Source organism: Marmota marmota, unplaced genomic scaffold, assembly GCF_001458135.2.
Source record: "Marmota marmota marmota unplaced genomic scaffold, marMar, whole genome shotgun sequence".
NCBI classification, from domain to species: Eukaryota; Metazoa; Chordata; class Mammalia; order Rodentia; family Sciuridae; genus Marmota; species Marmota marmota.
In genome coordinates this window covers 7,915,893-7,937,207 of record NW_025999960.1, presented here as the reverse complement: position 1 = coordinate 7,937,207, position 21,315 = coordinate 7,915,893, and the positions used below count along the sequence as shown (strand labels likewise).

Below are 21,315 nucleotides of genomic sequence, written 5' to 3'. Positions count from 1 at the left end.
TCTTAGTTACTCTCCTTATATCAAATAAGACATTTGGCATTTGTTTTTTAGGGATTGGCTAGCTTCACTTAGCATAATCTGCTCTAATGCCATCCATTTCCCTGCAAAGTGCTGGCGAGGATGTGGGGAAAAGGGTACACTTGTACATTGCTGGTGGGACTGCAAATTGGTGCAGCCAATTTGGAAAGCAGTATGGAGATTTCTTGGAAAGCTGGGAATGGAGCCAGCATTTGACCCAGCTATTCCCCTTCTTGGTCTATTCCCTAAAGACCTAAAAAGAGCATGCTACAGGGACACTGCTACATCGATGTTCATAGCAGCACAATTCACAATAGCAAGACTGTGGAACCAACCTAGATGCCCTTCAATAGACGAATGGATAAAAAAAATGTGGCATTTATACACAATGGAGTATTACTCTAGTTCTCTCTTGAAGAAGTAGCACTCAGCAAGTCACAGCCCCTCTCTGGCCTCCATGGGCCTGGCAGGGTTGCAGCAAATGAAGGGACAGAGGAAGAAAACATGCAACTCTAACAAATGTGCCAGTTACAGAGGCAGATTTCTTCCATCTCCATAACTGAAATAACAGAATGATCAGAAGCCAGCATGCATTCCTGTCCCCGAGGCCATTGTGGGCTGGCCAGTCCCTGAATTTCTTGGCTTTCAGAGAGCCCTGTGACTCTTATACTCCCCAATCTGGCATCAGGCTATTGGATATCGTATCCCACAATCCATCAGAGCTCTGTGGGTCTCTGGTGACTTGCTCATCATTGATATACTGGGGCTGTACTAATGTCCAAATGAATTCAGCTTCCTCTTTTCAATAGTACTCTTTACTAAATCTCTTAACTATGTATTGAAACAACAGTGCCTTGTTATGTGGTAAAACAATGCAATAGGAACACTCTCTCTTTTTCATCTCCCCATGCCTGTCTTTCTCTCTCCCTCTCCCTCTTTGCTTTAGATAATTCTAGGGTTCTTGTTGAGAAATGAGCACCATAGCCAGATACACATTCTGTCTGGACAGACACTGTCTAGCTCTTCTTTATGTTCTTAGGCAAGATAGCTCAAATAAATTATTCAGAACAGCATCAACAATACATAAGCAGGCATTTAGTCACTAACAATTATTTACAAAATATTTAATACTGCTATATAATGAAAATGTGCTCCATCAAGACCAATAAAACAAAATTTTCAGTACACTGATGGTTTACTTTATCTACATTGAGGGGAAACTAGATTCCAGGAACACTGAGAAAATACTCAGATATATTAGCAAGTAGACCCATCTCTGTTTTAAAAAGAAAAAACATTCTTGACTTTTTTTAAAATCTTCAACACAACCGATGAAAGGTTATTTTAAAAGGATAATCAGCATCCATAAAATTTCACCTGGTTCCTCATCCCCATCACTCTGTTTTGGTTCTGAAGAACATTTGCTATTCGAGTTCTATTTCCAGAAAATGTTTCAAAGAAGGTTGTTAGAGATAAGCACAGATTATTCTAGTTGAAAGACACCAATACCTCTTACTCATCAATTCAAAACTGGGGGACATTTTATTCTCAGAATCAAACTAAAATACTGCCCCTGCTGCTCCATCTCTTAATCTTCCCAGTGTTAGTTGCCCAGTCTGTAAAACTGGACATCCTCCTTCTAATTTAGAGAATTATTGTGAGGATTAAGTAATTTGTATATGTGCAGATGTACTAGCTTATGACATGTGCTCATAATAGTGGAATAAAGATGAGTAAATGAAAATTCCTGGGAATAAAATGGTTTTTGAATTTTTAAAACACTACTTTTTAAGAAAGGGATAGTATGTATTTAAATGCTAAGTTCATTAAATACTTTCATATAAGTATTATGTCTCTCCATTAACTTTCAGATTGTTAAATACAACTTAAAAATAGATGACACAACTTTCTTCAGCTGAATAGTGGTATGTTTTAGAATTTCAGCTTTGGCTTCACAGTGACTTCTTTAAACTATCATCAAATTGTTGCTATTTCTGTTTAACCTTTTATTCTGCAAACTTACACATAATGTTTGAACAACTAACTGATATTGTCAAATATATTTAATAAAAAGATCTAAGAACATTGTGCTCTGAGCCAAGGAATACAAGACATGCTCAAGGAAAATCCTCCACTTTCTAAAAATTATTATATAAGTAGTATCCTTTCTTTGTCAAAATAGAATAGTATATTGCTTGACTAGTAGACAAAGCTCCAAAGGTTTGCAATGGTCTTCAGATTACAAGAATTTAGCCCCTGACATAACCTACCATGTGACTGCATGTGAAGGATACCTGAACAAAGAAGCCATACAATATATTTGCAAATATTTTTAAAAATATAACATGTGGGAAGTGTGAAATTTAACAAATCACAGGATACCGGGGAGGGAAGGAATCCAGAGGCTCTTTGCAGATATGGATATTAATTTAGTGCTGACAGCACAGCCTGCGTGCATTTTGCAGAACTGATGCTAACATCTTTGATAATTGGATTTATGATAAAGTTAATTACTCTTTTATTTTTTTAAATGATGTAATGCATCCAGAGGAACTCCAAAATAGTGTAATCACATTTATAGTATTTATAGCATGTTTTTCACAATGGTGTCACACAGGACCATCACTGAAGCAGCTGTGTTTATTCATTGGATTTCAGGAAACCATCACTATTACTTGGTAGAATAAATAGAAAGTCCTATGAAGATTTTGTCCCACATTGTAGGAGTGTGTGTATGTCATTAGGTACTTCATAAAACTTGAGAAAATGCAGAAAGGCCCTGCTGATTCCAAACTCTCTCTCACAGGAAACTGATATGGTGCCAATATCACAGTTATTTTTCTCGAAACTACAAATCCTGAGATGCTAAAGGAAAAAAAAAAGAGTAATAATGAGCAAATCAAGCAACAACGTGACTTCTTGATCATTGGAAATTTCAAGAATCTTATTCTAAATCAATGAACAATGGAGGTGATGTTTTATTAAGCAATATTCACATGCATATTTATGGGATTCCACTCAACCTCTTTCTTTTCAACACATTAATAAAAATCAGTTTGCTACTCAAGGGCAAACCCAAATTTTATTTTACTCTGAGTCACCAGAATTAAGTGCAAGGTTTGTCAAAAATTGTTGTTGAAAATCTAAATGAGTATTCAACAAAAATGTGGTAAACATGGTAGGCAAGTTTAACAGGAATTGAGGGACAAGGGGAAGTGCAATTGATAATACCCTGTGGTAAAGGATTTACAGGAATGAGGAGGGAAAGAAACTGGATTGAGTCAGATGATAAACAGGAGAAAGGAAGTGTAGCAAGGTAACTCAGATACAGGAGGAGAATTCAGGAGCAAGCAACACACAAAAACACATTCACACATGCTTAAAATGCTGCAAATCACTAATTGATATATTCTTTCATATGATCCTGTCCCCAACTACCTGAGAATTTTAGAGATGGACAAGTAATAGGGATCATGTGGGTTGCCCAAAGACAAGCAGCTAGTGACAGAACCAGGATTTGAATCCTATTCCAGACAGTTTTTAATCTCACATTTTTATTGCTTAATTAAAAAAAAAGATATTTAAAATATGTTCTTGCTTTAGATCTCAATAAAGGATATTTTATGTATTTAATGATTAACATAGTTTTCATGACTATAGGCCAGGGTTCTGCAAAATAAAGTCTAGGAGCCACCTGTCTTAACAGCATTGGGGTGCACTTGTTAATTAGACAAGAGTCCTGAGCAATTCATAAAAATAATCAGTTTCTGAGGATAACCCAAGTATCAAGTTAGATAAAACTTCCCAAGAAATAGATGGTTCAAGAATTATTGAAGTAAGCACAATAAGTAAAGGTTGTAATATTTCCACCACTCCCAGAGACAATCTATAGGTGAATTTGTGCATACAAGTGTGTTCTAAGGCCACGCCTTCAGGCAATGCACTTTAAATAATGCTATGTCCATGTAAGAATATACTACAATGAATCACACTTGCATATATATAATTATAATGCACTAATTTAAATAATAATAATGATGCTGATAATAAAGAGCTACCAGTAGAGTAGACCAAGCAGATCAGTGGGAAGGAGGAAGAGAGAAAAAGGGAAGGTACTGAGGAATAAGACTGATCAAATTATGTTCCTATATTAATGTGGCATAATGAATTCCACTACTAAGTATGATTATAATGCACCAACAAAAATTATAAATATCTAAATAAAAATCAGAAGATATGAAACATTTAATAGTCTATCTCTGTCTCTTAAAATTATGTCTGTATTCTACTTCAGCAGTTAGCCACCCAGACAAAATAGTCTATCTACATCTGATTAACTTTGCCATATCATAATGAAAAAGGTGTTTTGATATGGGGCTTTGAGTAATATCTGGAAGGGTTCTAACATTTTTAAGAGACAAGCTCATTGGACTATAATGACCTGACTGTGCTTTTCACTTCTCTTGTTGCTCAACTGCCATTCAAATGGATCTGCAATAACAGGACTACTACAAAGGAATGTGTGCTGTGATACCTTCCATGTGAATCATATCAAAAAATCCAAAGTTGGATTTAATAAGTCTTTGACAGCAGAAAAAAATTCCCATGCCAGCAAGACTGAATGTTCAAACTTCTTTCCCTTTTGCTCTCACAGGGTTGCACAAAAGGACAAGACCTGTGAAGAAACAGTGCCAGATGGAAGAGCCCACTCAATTTACACTGGGAGTTTTTAAGGTCCTCCCGAGCTTTAATATTCCCTCCGTATGGCTTTATTCCTCTGTGGAGATGCCCACATCTAATAAAAAGCCTTCATCGCTGCTGTCATTTCTGCTTCCAGAGGCTCTTCTCTAAGCCATTTGCTCTCATGTTTCTGCAAAGGCTCAAGATGTTAACAGCTGCTCCATACTGCACAGTACCTTTATGTTCTGCACGTAAAAGAGCAGGCACTGATTCTACTCCACCTGTCCAAGGGCACATTGAGATTCTTAATGCCTTCTGACAAAAGACCCATACATATAGGAAGAATGAGGTTGATAATCTTTTAATTCCTATGTAGCTGTTCAGGTTAAGAGATATGCTGAAGACATGTCTCCTCCTGGGAGAGCATGGTGTGATCATGACAGTCTATTTTGTAAATAAAAGGGAAGAATCACTGAATGTAGCATGTTATATCAGTACATGACCTAAGGAGCCATTTATAGGTAAACCATTAAAGTCCTTATTCCTAGAAATAGCACAAGATAATTTTTTAAAAATGCACCTCAATTTTTAAAATTCAACAAGCATTTCTTTTTAAACACATATAAGTGGAATTCAATGAACATTTGTGTAATTTTACCACTTAGACATCCATATTTATTGTATGCTGTTCTAAGACCAGAAAATTTGATTCATTTTCTTTGAAGAATTTACAAAAAAGTAATCACATAAAGGTAGATGGAATGTGATTTTTTTTTTCTTGCAGAACTGAGGATTGAACACAGGGGTGCTCTACCAGAGAGCTAAATACCCAGCTTTTTAATTTTTTTTTTATGTTGAAACAGGGTTTCAGTAAGGTACCCAAGCTGGCCTTGAACTTGTGATCTTCAGCCTCCACAGTAGCTGGGATTGCAGGTATATGCCAGTGTGCCTAGCTGTTGGATGCTAATTTTTAAATATTCATTCATTTATTACATATGTTTTTGAAGTATCTACCATGTCCAGAAATTATGAAAGAGCAGCATAAGTATTGGTAGATCAGAGATAAATATTCAGCAAGGAAATTTCTAAATATGCTTCCCAACATCAAGAACTCCCTTGTGCATTTTTCTACCTACATTACCTAACATTATGCCTTGTACACTGAGGATACATAATTAATATACATTGAATAAATTTATTGGCTGATGGAAAACAGCAAATCTTTGTTCCATATTTGACAAACAGATCCACATGAACAGAAAGAAGTAGCAACAGTGAAGTCATAAAGTAGAAAAATAAAGGTCACATTCAGAAAACTTTATAGATTTGTATGACCAGAGCATACTCTCCTGGGATCACTTAAGTTGTAGGAGAAGTGTGGTTAAATTGCAGGAGGATAAAGGCCATGGGTTGAACTTTTGGTTTCTTCCCCTAGTAATGAGTGGCTGGTGAATAGTCCTGAAAGAAAATATTATCCCAATATTTAACCGTAAGCGCTCTGGTTTATGACAGCTCTGTGCTGCATACTCCTTTCAAAGGCTCTATTACTATTACTGGAAAGGACACTGGAGAGACTCCCTAAGTCCTGAATCCTGAAGCCCTAGGGGTGATGAGGTGTTGGATTTATATTGACAACACAGTGTTGAGCCCTACAGAGAGCTTGGTCTATTTTTATTCATATTTGTATAAAATTTAATTAAATAGCCAAGAGGACAAAAGTAAATACATGCATACTTTCATATAAAATTACAGAAAAAAAAGATATGAATCATGCAAAAACTGAAATTTAAAGGACTGGGATTCCACAGCTCCTGATAAATCTTCATTTATTCTCTATGAATGTACATGTTTTATTATATCAAATCAAAGTTTTAGCAAACAACAAATACTAATTAATTTCCTACTATATGAAAGACTCTTATATGTCTCAGTTGGTAAAAGAAATAGAGGCAAATTGTCAAACCTTAGAAGCTTAGATTCTAGTTAGGTACAAGCATGAGAAACATCTCTCTAAATATACCTTTTAATCCCTACCACCAAGAGGAAGCAATGTCTATATATTGCTTATTTTAAGGAACATATATCCAGATTTCTGAAGCTTAGTGCACAATATAAATAATATAAAATTAGATTTTACTTTCAGAAAATATAATTGTCTTGTCCTTCGCTGGCTCAAAATTTATCAATGATACATCATCATTTCATAACTCACTCAACAAATATTACTGAATAATTTTTACAGACATTATACTAGGCCATAGAAATAAAAAGTTCTATTTAAAAGTCCTAGCTTAGTAGTAAAGATAATCCACTCTATCTTGCAACTTGCAAACCAGGCTGCACTTTAAAAGCATAAGTATTGACTCAATTAATAAACATAACCCAATAATGTAGCTACTAAGATTAACCTCAGCTTAACTATAAGAAAAGTCTCATATACATTTCGGGACCAAGATCAAAATTCATTTTTACAGGAAATGGTCTTCTTGTACAATCTTCTCCTCAGAGGACTTTTCCCTTGTCTAAAGTCTGGGAGCAACTATTTGGCTTTCTCAGTAAAACCTTATTATTATGTACTTGTTTATTGCTATGGTTTAGATCTGGAATGTACAACAAAAGCTCAGGTGTTAAAACCTTGGTCCCCAATGCAGCAACGTTCAGAGGTAGGGCTCTTGGGAAGTGATTGCATCAGGAGGACTCTGATGTCCTCAGTGGATTAAGCCATGGGTATTCATAATTCAATGTGGTATTACCAGTGGTAGAAACTGTAGGAGTTGGGTCCCAGTTGAAGGGAGTGACTCCTTGGGGGCATGCCCTTTGGGTCTATCTCTAATTTCTGGCTCCGTCCTCTCTCTCCATCCTCTCTCTGCTTCCCACTGCCATGAGGTGAACAGCTTTTCTCTGTCCTGTTCCTCTGCCATGTTGTAGTAATGCCTCACTACAGGTCCAGAAATAATGGGGCTGACCAATCATGGACTGAAACATCTGAATTAATGAGTCAAAATAAATGTCTCCTCTTCTAAGTTGACTATCTCTGGGATCCTGTCCCAGAGGTGAAAAGCTGACTAATAGAGAAAATTCCTATCTGAACTCTTGGAGAAACTGTTGCACTTACTCAGTCATACCTTATTGTTATGTTCTTGCTTATTTTTTAAATGCAAGGCCACTTACAACTGAATATAGTTATATTTTATTACAAAAATATTTGAAGACAATTTCAGAGGATTAGAAAAACAATATTTTGAAGAAGTAACTTGTTTGCTGAGATTTGATATTTTATGAAGTCTTAATGGCTTATGAAGATAATTAATAAGTAGAAAACAATATCCGACCATAAAACTGGTCAGCAAACTGGACCTATAGTTATGACATTTTAGATTTTTTTATTATATAGTAGTGAGATTGAGAGACAAGTACAAACTGCAGATATAATCAGTACTGATTTGTTTGGCTAGATGGCTTTTTGGAAAGTTATGCTAGCATTTGGGAAATGGGAAAAATAATGCTTATGAGAATTAGATGAAAAATGTACACAAGACATATTATAGTTTCTCTTTATTAGCTAGATTGTAAATTACTAAGGAAAAAGAACATGATTTATACAAGTCTTCATATTTCTAATAGGGGTTAAATACTTTGCATAGTGTATGGATCAATAAATGAATAAGTGTGTGTGTGTGTGTGTGTGTGTGTGTGTGTGTTTAATAAGAGAGATTTAAGGAGTTAGGGTTGTGGCTCAGTGTCAGAGCACTTGCCTTGTACATGTGAGGCACTGGGTTTAATCCTCAGCACCACATAAAAATAAACCAACAAAATAAAGATATTGTGTCCATCTATAACTAAAAATTTAAAAGTTTTTTAAAAATAAGCAATTTAAGTGTCATCGAAGGTATCTGATAATTAAAATGAAAAACACCTATAAATAGCTATAAATGAACTTGTGTTCATTCTGAGCTCTTGAAACAGAAGAATCATTATATAATACTTAATATTGGTTGAGGGTAAGTCAATAATTTTTTATAATTGGGAGAAAGGGTACAATAGGACTTCTCTTTGAGACCTAATGACTTTTCTAATGCAGTGCAGTTGCCACTATAATTCACAATGTAGATATGCAAAATCAATGGTATACTTAGCAATGTGAAAACATTTACAGCAATTTTAGTTATTTTAATATACTGAAGAACCTATTATGTACAGTGAATGGGTCTTAGGGTTTCAACTGATCCAAGATATAAAGCCTTTGGCTTCTTCAAAGAAGGTAAGGATCAGTGAGAGATGAACACTGAGTGGATGGTGCCTGTGGAGACAGTGGAAATAGGCAGTGAGGGAGGAATTCAGGGAGGAGTCTTTTAGTTTGTCCTTTGTAGTGAAAAATGCTGCTATTTGGCAAAGGAGAGGGAGAATTTTGGTGGGAAAATGAGTTTGCCAAGAAATAACTTTAGAGCATGTTAGATTTCTGTTTCCTGATAGACATCCAAGTGGAGGTACCAAATAAACATTTTTGAATAAATGAGAACAAAATTTGGAGGTGAGATAGGAGTTGTAAAAAGCCAGCACAGGACTATTGAGATGTGACCTGTATAGCAATAATATTTGAAGTGCAGTAGTAGATATTTGTTTTATGCAATGGATAAGTTAAAGGGAGAAAATGATGCAGCAGAAATGTAAATCTAAATTTATTTTTCCCCCATCATAACTCTCAAAAACTAACAAAATAAAACAAGGGAGAAAACTGTGACAGCTGCCCCTGTTGGCAGGATCCCTAAGCTCTTTGCTCTCTGCCAGATTATTGAATTGCTCTACAAGTTTGGAGAAATACTTTTGGCCTTTATTCTGCATTTCTTCCTGAAATAAAACAAAATTTTTAAAAATTCCTTTCTGGGTGGTTTAGAGATCTAAGGAATATCTCCACTAAAATTTCAGTTTCCTAGAACAAAGATGTTAGAAACTTAGAGATCATAGAATACAGATATTTCTCCTCTCCTATTTTTGTGTACTAACTTTGAGTATATACTCCAAGGTTTATTATAGCTATTCAAAGACTTTTAATCTTATTCAATAGTGGATCGGTGTTGAATTCAATATGTCCAAATTTTTGTCTCTGAGTTTTGTGTTATCATTGACATTTTAAGTGAGGTTGATTTAGCTTGAAACCTAAATTTTTAACTTGACTATGCATAAGGATATAATGATCTACACAGTAAAGATGAAGAGGAAGGTTTCACATTTAAAATCAAAGCTTTGGCCAAAAGGCAATATTTTTTACTCGAATCGTCTAAGGGGCCATTCATTCTTCATTTATATTTGAACTATACGTAAAATACTTAAACCAGGATGTTCCTTTTTAATATTTTATGTATTTTATGTAATATGTCAGTAGACGATTGATGTTTTTAATACAATCTTGTCTTTATTTATCTGCCTGTTGCTTTCATTTGTCTGAGTTGTATTTGTTTTGATTACTATGTCTTGAATTTCTGAGATGGAAGATTGATAATGATTTGTAGTCTGCTGAACTGAACCTTGCTGACTCTCAGCGTTCCATGGAAAGAAAAGGCACCAGTTGTTGCCCTTTATATTTCTTGGAATATATATTATATAATGAATGAGATAGTGGCAAAGTGCCTTACAAGCTATGCAAGCTGAAAAGTTCCAAGTTTCACATTGCAAATCTCTGGTCCTTGCAAAATTAGACTTCTATTTAGGAAGGTATAAAGTAGTTGTTAAATAAATTTTGTCCTGAATCAGATTAGTATTCCTGTTGTTGGGGCTGAGAAAAATGATACCCCACAGTCTAAGTATTTATTAATTTTGCAGATTATAGCCCAGCAAACAGGCCACTGAATGATGCATTCACTTTTTAATTCACATTTTTATTTGTTATAAATAAAACAGTATAATTTGATCAATTTAATTCCCCAGTCCCTCCTGTTTCCCTCCCCTCCCCACCTTGTTCCCCTTCTTCTATTCTACTGGTCTCCCTTCTATTTTTTTTTTTAATTTGTTCTAATTAGTTATACATGGCAGTGGAATGCATTTTGACACATTGTGTACAAATGGAGCACAACTTCTCATTCCTCTGTCTGAACATGGTGCAGAGTCACTCCAGTAGTGTAATCATTCGGGCACATAGGATGATAAGGGCTGTCTCATTCTACCATCCTTCCCATACCCACCGGCCCACCCTTCCCCTCTCTCCCCTCTACGTAATCCAAAATTCCTTCATTCTTCCCTACCCTCCTGCACCCCATCCCATTATGGCCCAACATAGCTTATCAGAGAAAATATTCGGCCTTTGTTTTTTTGGGATTGACTTATTTTACTTAGTATGATATTCTCTAGTTCCATCCATTTACCTGCAAATGCTATAATTTCATTCTCTCTTAATGCTGAGTACTATTTCATTATGTACATATATCATAGTTTCTTTATCCATTCATCTATTGAAGGGCATCTAGGTTACTTCCACAGTTTAGCTATTGTTAATTGAGCCGCTATGAACATTGATGTGGCTGAATTACTATATTATGTTGATTTTAAGTCCTTTGGGTATAGATTGAGGATATATTTCTTTTTTATTGCAAGGTAACACAAACATCATAAAACTTCCTATTTTCACTATTTTAAGTGTTCAGTTCAGTGGTATCCAGTACATTCACAGGGTTGCGCAACCTTCACCACTGTAAATCTCAAGAACTTTCTTATCTTTCTTACCCACAGGGAAACTCAAGTTGTTTTTAATATTGGAAACATGACCATGGTTTTCCTCCTTCCGTGAGTACCCACTAATTTATCAAAATGGGTCGCAGTATTTTATCAGATGGAGTTCCTGCTTGTACATCACGTACTTCTCATTTTTTAGGTTGCACCTTAAATATACTTTCTTCACAGAGGTTGTCTAAGATCCCCAACCAAAATCAGAATTTTCTGTTGCACTTTCACAGTTTTCTATGACTTCCCTTCATGGTAAGTCAAGCTCTTTATGACCAGATGATTCTCCATGTCTGACTTCCCATTGATCTTCAAGCTTCAGAGTTCCATAAGTTACCATAATGCCTATAAAGGTTTTAACTGTTATAAACTCCTGGAAATATAAATTAATGCTTTGAACGTAACTATTTCAGTAACCTAAAAAAATAACAACCTAATAGTTGTGCAGAATACCTGAAGGGATAAATGGATGAGACTGAAAAGTAATGCTCTTCTAGTTGCCCTTTTTCTTCTTTGTAATCACATTCAAGCTATACCACTATGTTTCGCTTTAATATGCTTCTATTGTTTAGTTTTCAAGTATTTATAACATCTCCCATCCACCCCCATCTTTGATATTTCCTCTTATTACCCTAGTCACTTCTCACAACCTAGTAAACAATCTCCATCCCCTAGAAATTCATTAAAAGGACAGATGGGAAGTAAGAGTTTCCTGACACATCAAGTTGAAATCTTACAGAGAACTACTTGAGAAGGAATTCTCAAAAGTGTTACTATTTTATAGCTCCAGTCAAAATATTTTCAAGGGATTTCGATTCACAGGTCCCGTGGAGCACACCTGATGACACAGACCTATGGGCCCACTGGCAAGGTGAGATATGGTGGACAGCAGAGAAATAGAAGCTAGTTCTGTTCTTTGTCCACTGAGGGCTCCTCTTGTGAGTGCTTTTTATAAATGCTGGATCAGGAAGGTGATGTTGTTGCATCTCTCATACTCTTCAACCTTGTTTTGTTTGGGGAGAGCTGCTGAGCTTGTTTAGACGCTTCCTCTGTTATGTTTAATAAATTGATAAACTACACCCAAGTCACTTTATTAAACCCTGTCAAAACCTTGCTGCCTTCCCTACCAATCAGGAAATTTGATTTGACACAATACTTTCTATCCTTTCTCCTGTTTCAGCAGTGGAAATATGAAAATAATAATTATTGGCAGAAGATAAATCAAAGTCTATTTGTTTGTGTTTTGTTTATTACCACATGTCTTTAAAATCCTAACCTACACTCTAGAACAACAAGCCACATGGTAAGATCACAATCATACCCTAACTTATTCCTGTTTCTCACACACATAGGTGACCAATCTGTAATGATAGACTTGATTGATGTTTCTATTATTGCCTTTAAACACTTAAAATACTGCTTTCTAAAACTCCAATTAATGTATTTATGAAGAGTCCTTTTTTTAATAGATAAGTTGTTTTCACATAGTGCTTTGATAAATAAATAACTGATTTTTTACTGTGGATTATATATACACACTTATAAGGAAACTGATAGTGCTACCCGCAGTTCATTTCAAAATTTAAAATGTCACTTACAAAGTTAAATTAATCGGGATATAAATAAGATTGCTATTTATTACTATAAATTAGGATTCATGTTTCTGAATTTTTTATGGTCATAAACTCTCTTGATATTGAAAGGAAGCTATATAAAGTCTCTCTAAATAATGCAAATTGACACACAGCATTTGATAGATTAACACCATTGAAAAAGTTCAGGAAAGGTCACCCCAACACAAGATGCTTTGGTGTGTTGATTACTTTGTATTGAGGGCACTTAGGGGAACAGCAAATGCAAGCAGAAGTTTTCTCTGTTCTCCCTTTTTATGCCTAAATATGGGTCCCAAAAAGGATCTAAACTGTCATGAATCACCTCCTGGGAGTATTAGCAATCAGGAAAGAATAACTTAGATCATTGGAAGGGAGACTAGAGTTTGATATTATACCCAGCAAGAATATCACCTGTTCTAAGAGACCATTAATCTTTCCCCAAACTAATTTACTGTCCCCTTGGTTGCCCATACTTCCCCTCTCCTCTCTTGTATGAAGAAAGCATAAAAACCTCTAGGCCTCACTGAGTTTTGGGGTATTCACTTTTGTGTGTGTGTGTGTGTGTGTGTGTGTGTGTGTGTGATGACCCCAGGCAGACAATAAGTGGTATACAGTATCTTCTATTATGTCAACTTAATTCATATCAAAGCCAAAGAACCTAGAAGGGTAGAGAGAAGCTATTTTTCTCTCTCCAGTGCCATTTGAAGTTCTGTGTGCACCTGGCCCTTCCTTTGTGGCATGTGTCTATCCCACTGCCTTCCACAGTAACTGAAACATGAAAAGAACACCCCTTGAAGATGAATTTAGACACACATGAATTTAGCACTACTCTGAAAGCTTAGAAAAAACTGTTCATAATGAAGTAAAATTAGATTTCAAACAATTAGAAGAGAGGAGTCAGAATTATTATTTGTATGTAGTGTGATTATACACTAGTTTACCAGAGAAAATGGATTTAAAAGAAATACTAGAATTCAGAGAGTTCATCAATGTGGGTAACCAAGTGTTTTTCTGTGTACTAACAATAACTATTTAGTATCAAGAAAAATAAATTCTTTATAATATTAGCAAACACAATTGATTATTTCATAATGCTCTTAATATTTGATATTAAGTTTTTCCAAAATGATACACTTTCTGCTAAAGTACAAATGGATCTGTCTAAACTTGACAGAACAGAACATCAAAAACTGGATAAAGACAATATTAAGAACTCCTTGAACCAATAGCTAATGATAACACAACACTTACCACTAAAAAGTTTAAATATATTTAATTCTCATTTAATCCTTTCAATAAATCTCTGAGGCAAATGCTATAAATAACTCAGTTTTAAAGACAGAAATTAAAACACAAAGATATAAAGTAATTTACGTAAGGTCATATAGTTAATTAGTTGGGATGCTGGGATTCACACCCAGGCAGTCCAGCTCAAGAGACTATGTGCTTAAATACTGTGCCAAATTGTTTCTCAAGGCTAGTAAAGTGAGAATGTCTCTACCAGATAGAAAATCCAATGTAAATCTCCATAAAAGAAGTGTGCTGTTCTTGTAAAAATAAAAGATTTTGTAATAAACTAGCATTTCTTGAGTATTTACTATGTACCAGACATCTTAGATATATCATCTTACTCTTCACAATGTCAGAAATAGATGTGAGTGGTGCAAACATGAAGCTAAGGGAATAATTCTATAAATTGGACCCATTGTGCTGACCTCCACATGCTTTCTTTTTTAAAAAAATCAATTTACCTGCAACCCTGCCAAACTTAAGTGGACAGGATAAGTTACATTCCTCAGTAAAAAACCCTGTTATCTGAGAGAGAAAAACAGGCCCCAAATGCCAATAAAAAGAACACAAGTTACCCTGAAGGAGTGGGGGCAAGGCGGATTTTGTGACTCTTACACAGACCAGATCCCAGAACCCAGGGAGATAAGGATAATTCTTCCTAACCATAAAATCTGTTAAAAAAAAAAAAAAAGTTCCAATTAGAACTGGTCAGCATGGGCCAAACTGACCTAGAATTGTCATGTGCAGTGGAGACTTGAAAGTCTGAAGTCATTCTGCTGTCAGTAAAAAGTTAAGAGGTGGACCTGTATAGGAGACTCTGGAAACTCCCTTGAATCCCCAATAAAATTGGAGGGCAAGAGGGGCACACCATCCTTCTAAGAGTATCCTCTCCCTCACTTGAGAGGATCCTTCCTTTCTCCTTTTGCCTCCCTTCCTTTTTTTTTCCTTTTTCTTATTGCTTCTAATAAACTTATGTCTGTGCCAGGTCTGAAAAGTGTGATTGTAAGAATCAGAATCTCAAGAGGGGGACTCTGTGGTTGCCTCAGATTAATGGCAGTCTGGTTCCCTGTAATACTACCTTGTGATATAGGCTTTCTTTGATTTAATTTTGGAGATGACACAACTTTGGGATATAGATTAATCAACTTGTCCAGAACTGTGATGGCTATGGTGCCAATAAGTGATAGAAGTAAAATTTCAATCCAGGCTTCCATGTAATGCACTTATCTTCTTCATTTGTGAAAATACTATGAGGCAAATGAAGATACAAAATATTGTTTAATGAAGAGCTCTGAGGCAATGAAATAACTAGTTAAAACAAAATCAACATGGATTCTACACTACATACATCAACAGAAAGCTAGGTGAATTAAATGTTACACAAGTCAACTTAAAAGTAACAAAGGAAATAAATATATCAAATTCTGAATAGAAGAAAATATAAAGAGGAAGTTTTAAATGAGACATATAAAAAACTATGAATAAATTTAAAAAGCAAAATGTCAATTGGGTAAAAGTTAAAAAAGATTATAAACCAGGCCCCAGTGGCACATGCCTGTAATCCTACCGGTTTGGGAGGCTGAGGCAGGAGGATCACAAGTTCAAAGCCAGCCTCATCAAAAGCCAGGTGCTAAGCAACTCAGTGAAACTCACAAAATAGGGCTGGGGATGTGGCTCAGTGGTGGAGTTCCTCTGAGTTCAATCCCGGGTACTCTCACGCCACAAAAAGAAAGATATATAAACATAGCTATAAAGAACTTATAGCTAAAAAGGTAAAAGAATTACAATCACAATAGAAACATGGATGGAAAACATAATTAGAGACTTACATGAAAGAATATGAGCAACTAGTGAATGAATTAAAAACAGAAATTAACAAAATCTGTATATATTTTTGATAACATTTCACAGCATTAAAATTTTAGTAATACTTAATGTTGATTTGGGTGCAATGGTTGGTATTTCCCTACACAGATATAAGAAGTAATAACTCAGACAACTTTTTGAGAAAATAATTTAGTAGCATGTATCAAGGGTCTTAAAAGAATTCTGACATTTTGACACAGTGATTTCCCCATAGAGAAATCTATTCTAATTACTTAATTTGATTTAACTACATTGTAATACACCAATATTATGAGATATTAGGGAGACCTTAAAGTTATACTTATAAACTCCTCACAATAGAATCAGAGAATGTACTATATTATGTAGAAAAGCAGCACTAAATATCATGTAATGACTTCAAAAATACAAGGAAAGGGCAGGGAAAACAAAACATAAAATAAGACTTTAGAAATATATCAAGGTACATTAAAATTACAATAACTATAAATGGATTAAACAAATTTACATATTCAAAGGCAGAGACTTTCAGAATCTATTTAAAGGGAAAAGAACCAGACTTTAAAACCATTAGCTAATGTATATTATTTAAAAGAAAGGAAACATGAAGGGATATCACCAAAATGTTTATTTATTTCTGAATGATGCTATTATGGTGATCTTTATTGTCTTCTTTATATTTTCTGAATAACCATTTTTTTCTATGATGAATAATGTTCCTTTATCAGTAAGAAAATTATTGTTAAGAAAAACATTAGATGAGTTCAACATTGTGTTTGTATGCCTTTCTTTTGGAAGTGATTATTATTTACAATTTTATCCTTACACAAATTTTTAAAAACAGAATTCCTGGAAGTTTCAGTGTGACATAATAAATAAAAATCAATTTCCAAAATGAAACTATTTAAGTAAAACTATAACTGACTCCCTCAGGATACAGATTATTATTATTATTATTATTTTTTTTACTTTTAAAATCAGGACATGTTACCACCACACTTTCTTATTAGGGGATGGAAGACAGCTCAGTAGGGGATTTCATCTTTAAACTGTGTTTCCTAGCAACACTCTTTAGGCCAGAGTATCTTTTCTTTCTATCAATCACTCACATCTGTGAAAAATACTTAGAAACAACTCTTTCATCCTGTGAATAAACAATGTGAAATAGGCTAGCAGGCAGCTGCAGAAGAGGAAAAGGAATACCAATTCTACAGTCCTTGGACTTTTCTTATTCATTTTGGAATACTATGATGCCTGTGCTTTAAGTTTGGATAATACATTTGCATTTTCAATCTCAATCATATGGTTTTAGTAAAACTTTTAATTTTTATATTGAAAAGCAATAGACACCATAACTATGTCATCCTCATATTTTCAAGACCAGAAATAGCCACTGATTCTGAAGAATACAATTAACTTTTATAATGTAGCCTTCTTATCAGACTAGCCAATCTTAACCTTAAATACATGATAAAATAACCTGTAAATCTCTTAAAAAATACTCATGCCCTGCTTCAAAATTTGTTATTTTGTCTGAATTGAGGCTTGGTTAAAAACCCTCCAAATGATTAAAACACATGAACTAACTGAAAAACACTGTGCACTGTACAAAGCATTTAGTAAGGGACTAATCAAGTTTCTATATTAAATGAATGAATAATGATGTTCAAGCATAACTTACATATACTAAATATAATATTTGCAATCATACATCAACTGTAAAGTTCAAATAATGAAACCATAAAGAACTTAAAATAAAAAAAAAATAAAAAACTAATGTGTTAAAAAGAAGAAACAAAAAATATGATTTTGAAATCTTTGCTAATCTAAACTATTTTTGCTTATATAGTAAGTGTGGAATATGTTAAATTAAAAGCATTTTATTTTGTTTTTTGGTACAGAGATTTAACCCAGGGGTACTATACTACTGAGCTATAGCCCCAACTCCCTGCCACCCTTAATTTTATTTCATTTTTAAATTTTGAGATAGGGTCTAACTAAGTTGCTTAGGGCCTCACTAAATTGCTCAGGCTGGCCTTGAACTTGCTATCCTCTTGCCTCAGCCTCACAGGGATTACAGGCATATCCCACTGTGACTGGCTAAAATTCAAAGCATTTTAAAAGGAAATTGTGTGTATGTCTATTGACACCTATATGACCTTTAGCAGGACACGGATAACCAAAGGGCTTACTGAAGATGCAATACTATTTTGAACTATACCATAGTATTTAGACTCACACAAATTTCTAAGTGATATTTAACAGGAGAGAGAGATCTAGGTGAGATTATTTCTTCTGAAATTACTTGTATTTATGGTCAAAGACGAGAAAAACTTGGCTGAATAGTGTTTATACCACTTAATTTTTTGCAATTTGTATTCCAGAAAACCTATATAAGGAATTCTTTGGGAGACTGAGTCTGAAAACCAAAATTATCTAGGATATTGAAACATTTCTTTTCAGAACAGCTTTAGAATTGTTACTTTTTTGGTAAATGGTATATGTTTCTTCTCCTATGTAACATTCTCAGAATCAAATTAAGAAAAGGCAAATTATATGCACCAGGTTTTTTTTTTAAACCCATGTTGACTAAATATGTAGAATCAATCACTAGTATAAAGTGTCTATAATCCAATTGATTTTGTATATACCTTCTCTGTGACTATTTTTCTGATAATTTTTATCTTTTATTGCCTCATCAAATCACAGTCAGGGTTAACTCTTGGTCAACTTCATTTACTATGGTTAATTCTTCATCCACATCACATTCTTCCTCCCTATCCCTATTTCTCTCTCACCTTCATTCATTCTTCCATTCCTTCTCCCTCTTCTTCTCCAGTACAACAAATTTCTCTGGAAAACAACTCTTCCAAAATTCTCATTCTAGGTGATTCATAGGCTTGTAGTGGCACCCCTTCCTCCACAGAAAATCTTAATTAAGCTTTTCCAGAAATCTTCACCATAATTGATCTTAGGACTATCAGCAAAAGGATCTCTACAAAAGAGTTTAATATAGTTAAGCTTTCTGTTTCCTGTTGCTCTATCTTACTTGGATGTGGGCCTTAAAGAGACTAGCATTCCAGGTGCTGAATACTCCTTTGCTAGTTTTTCACAACATTTCTGGACTATCTAGTATTAAAACAATATATAATGGTTTGTAAAAGTTTTCAAGCAGGAAATATGTTTGTCAATGCAGAGTGTGATAAGGAACACAGATTCTTTTAACAAGGTCTCAGGCTGCTTCACAGGGATATTTACGTTTCAAAAATTAGAGAAAATGTTACTAATTGAACTCCATGGAAATAGCTAGCAGAGGGAAGGAAGAAAGGGGAGAAGCTCTTCCTTTATCAGGTGCTGATTCTTGCAAAAAAACTTGTCTTTGAGGGGTTAATTTGCCCAGCACAGTGAAAGAAAAACCTGTTGTAATGGAAACTATTGTGGATTGTGAACCTCTAAATCCCTTCCCCTATACACGGAGTATAAAGTTCTAAAATATTCTGAACTCAGGGTTCAGGAGGGATTGATTGATTACAGTGAAAGCTTTTCCATCTGAACCTGGCTATAGTCAAATAAATCTGCTTCCTGCTAATTTTTTGGTGACTTATCTTGCTGTCTTACAATAGTTTCTAAGTCTAGTTAGTCCTAATATTGAATTATTTTATTCACATGAGTTATGGTTCAAAGATAGGTTTGTGATTCATGCCTGAAACTGGTGTGAAACCTATCTTTGTAGCTACAATGGTGTGCTCAGAGGTGAGCTTGTGACCTTGTGACCATACAGGTTCCAAGCATAAGCCACTATAACTATTCAGAAACTAGCAAAAGATTCTCTCTCTTCCATTCAGGACTTAATCCTAAAACAATGTCAACCTAAAAACCTAGAACTGAAAGCAACTGACATGGACCTTGAAAATGAAAACAGAGCCAAAAAAAGGACAAAAACACATCCCTGATTAAATCACCTATACCCCAGGATATTCTTGCATTATTTCTGAACTTCTTGGTGGTAAGTACTAGTATAAATGCCTTCCTTCTTCGGTCAGCTTTAGTTGGTTTTGTGACACTTTCTATCAATGGAGTCCTAAATGATACACAATTTTTCACTATTTCCTTGCTTGCCTGAAAACAAGTTCTTTTTTTTTTTTTTTCCATAGCATTAATTGCAAATATTCTGGCTAGTGAGTAAAATCTGTCTTTTCCAGAACTTTTAATTTAATATCATTTAAATGCAAACCTGTTTTAGAAAGGAATACCCTCACACTTCAAACCTACTTATTCACATCACCACCGCACAAAAATAAAACTCCCCAAAATCTAGCAAAAGGAAATCCTCCTCCTCCTCCTCGTTAGACTTTTTAAATTGTAGAACTCAAAATAATCTTTCACCTCTAAATTCTAGTTGATTTTAGATATTTTGATACTCACTGAATGAATATACTCAGCATGCATCAGCTATATAATTTGCCCTCTTTTATTTTAAGGTCTTATCTCTGCATTACATAATATTTACTTGGTGAATAGTTACCACCCCAGGTAAATTTGTTTCTTAGGAGTTTACTCTGCATTATACTATCCTGTATTTGCTGTAGCAATCAGCATCTAACTCCCTAAAACACGGGTATTATCATGGATTTTCTTTTATAATCTTTATTCAGCTCATCTGATGAGATGTTACTTATTTTCACATAGTATACAATTATCTTTAAGTATCTATCACCTCTGAAAAGTTAGCTATTTTTCTTTTCCTTGTTAAAAATCTCCAAAGGCCCAACAAATGAACAAATGATGAAATGGGGTTGCCCTCAATGTAAAAATTGAGACTGCAGTAGATAATGAATGGTTGGGTCAGCAAGATGGGGGTCAACAATTGAAAAGGAAATAAAATGCTAATAACTCCAGGGCACTTTACCCTCCTCCCACCTGTTGTCAAGGTTACCTGCCTCCATGGAATTGTTCCTGCAGCAGGAATTATTAATGAATGCCCCTGGGTGTCTCCTTTCTTGTCTTTGGATCACTCCACCTTCAGGGTCAGGTAGGCAGGATGAGAAGAGAGGGCATGAGAACAAAGGAAATCTGAAATCTGTAAATGCAGGCAGGACACACCCTCTTCCTTGGCACAAGCTTTGGACCCCCTTTTCTTCGGAGCCCCCCCCCC

At 34.8% G+C, this 21,315-nt stretch overlaps 1 protein-coding gene across 11 annotated transcripts in view; it reads right to left on the bottom strand.

The window, feature by feature from the left end:
- Cntn1 (contactin 1) overlaps positions 1-21,315 on the bottom strand; it is a 333,868-nt gene that overhangs the window by 151,816 nt on the left and 160,737 nt on the right. Inside the window, exon 1 of one of the 11 annotated variants that reach the window (XM_048802546.1) lies at positions 21,097-21,112. The exons of the other annotated variants lie outside the window; for them this stretch is intronic. The gene's annotated coding sequence lies outside the window, so the exon portion shown is untranslated. Of the gene's footprint in view, positions 1-21,096; positions 21,113-21,315 lie in introns of those variants that run through there. 11 annotated transcript variants of the gene reach the window in all.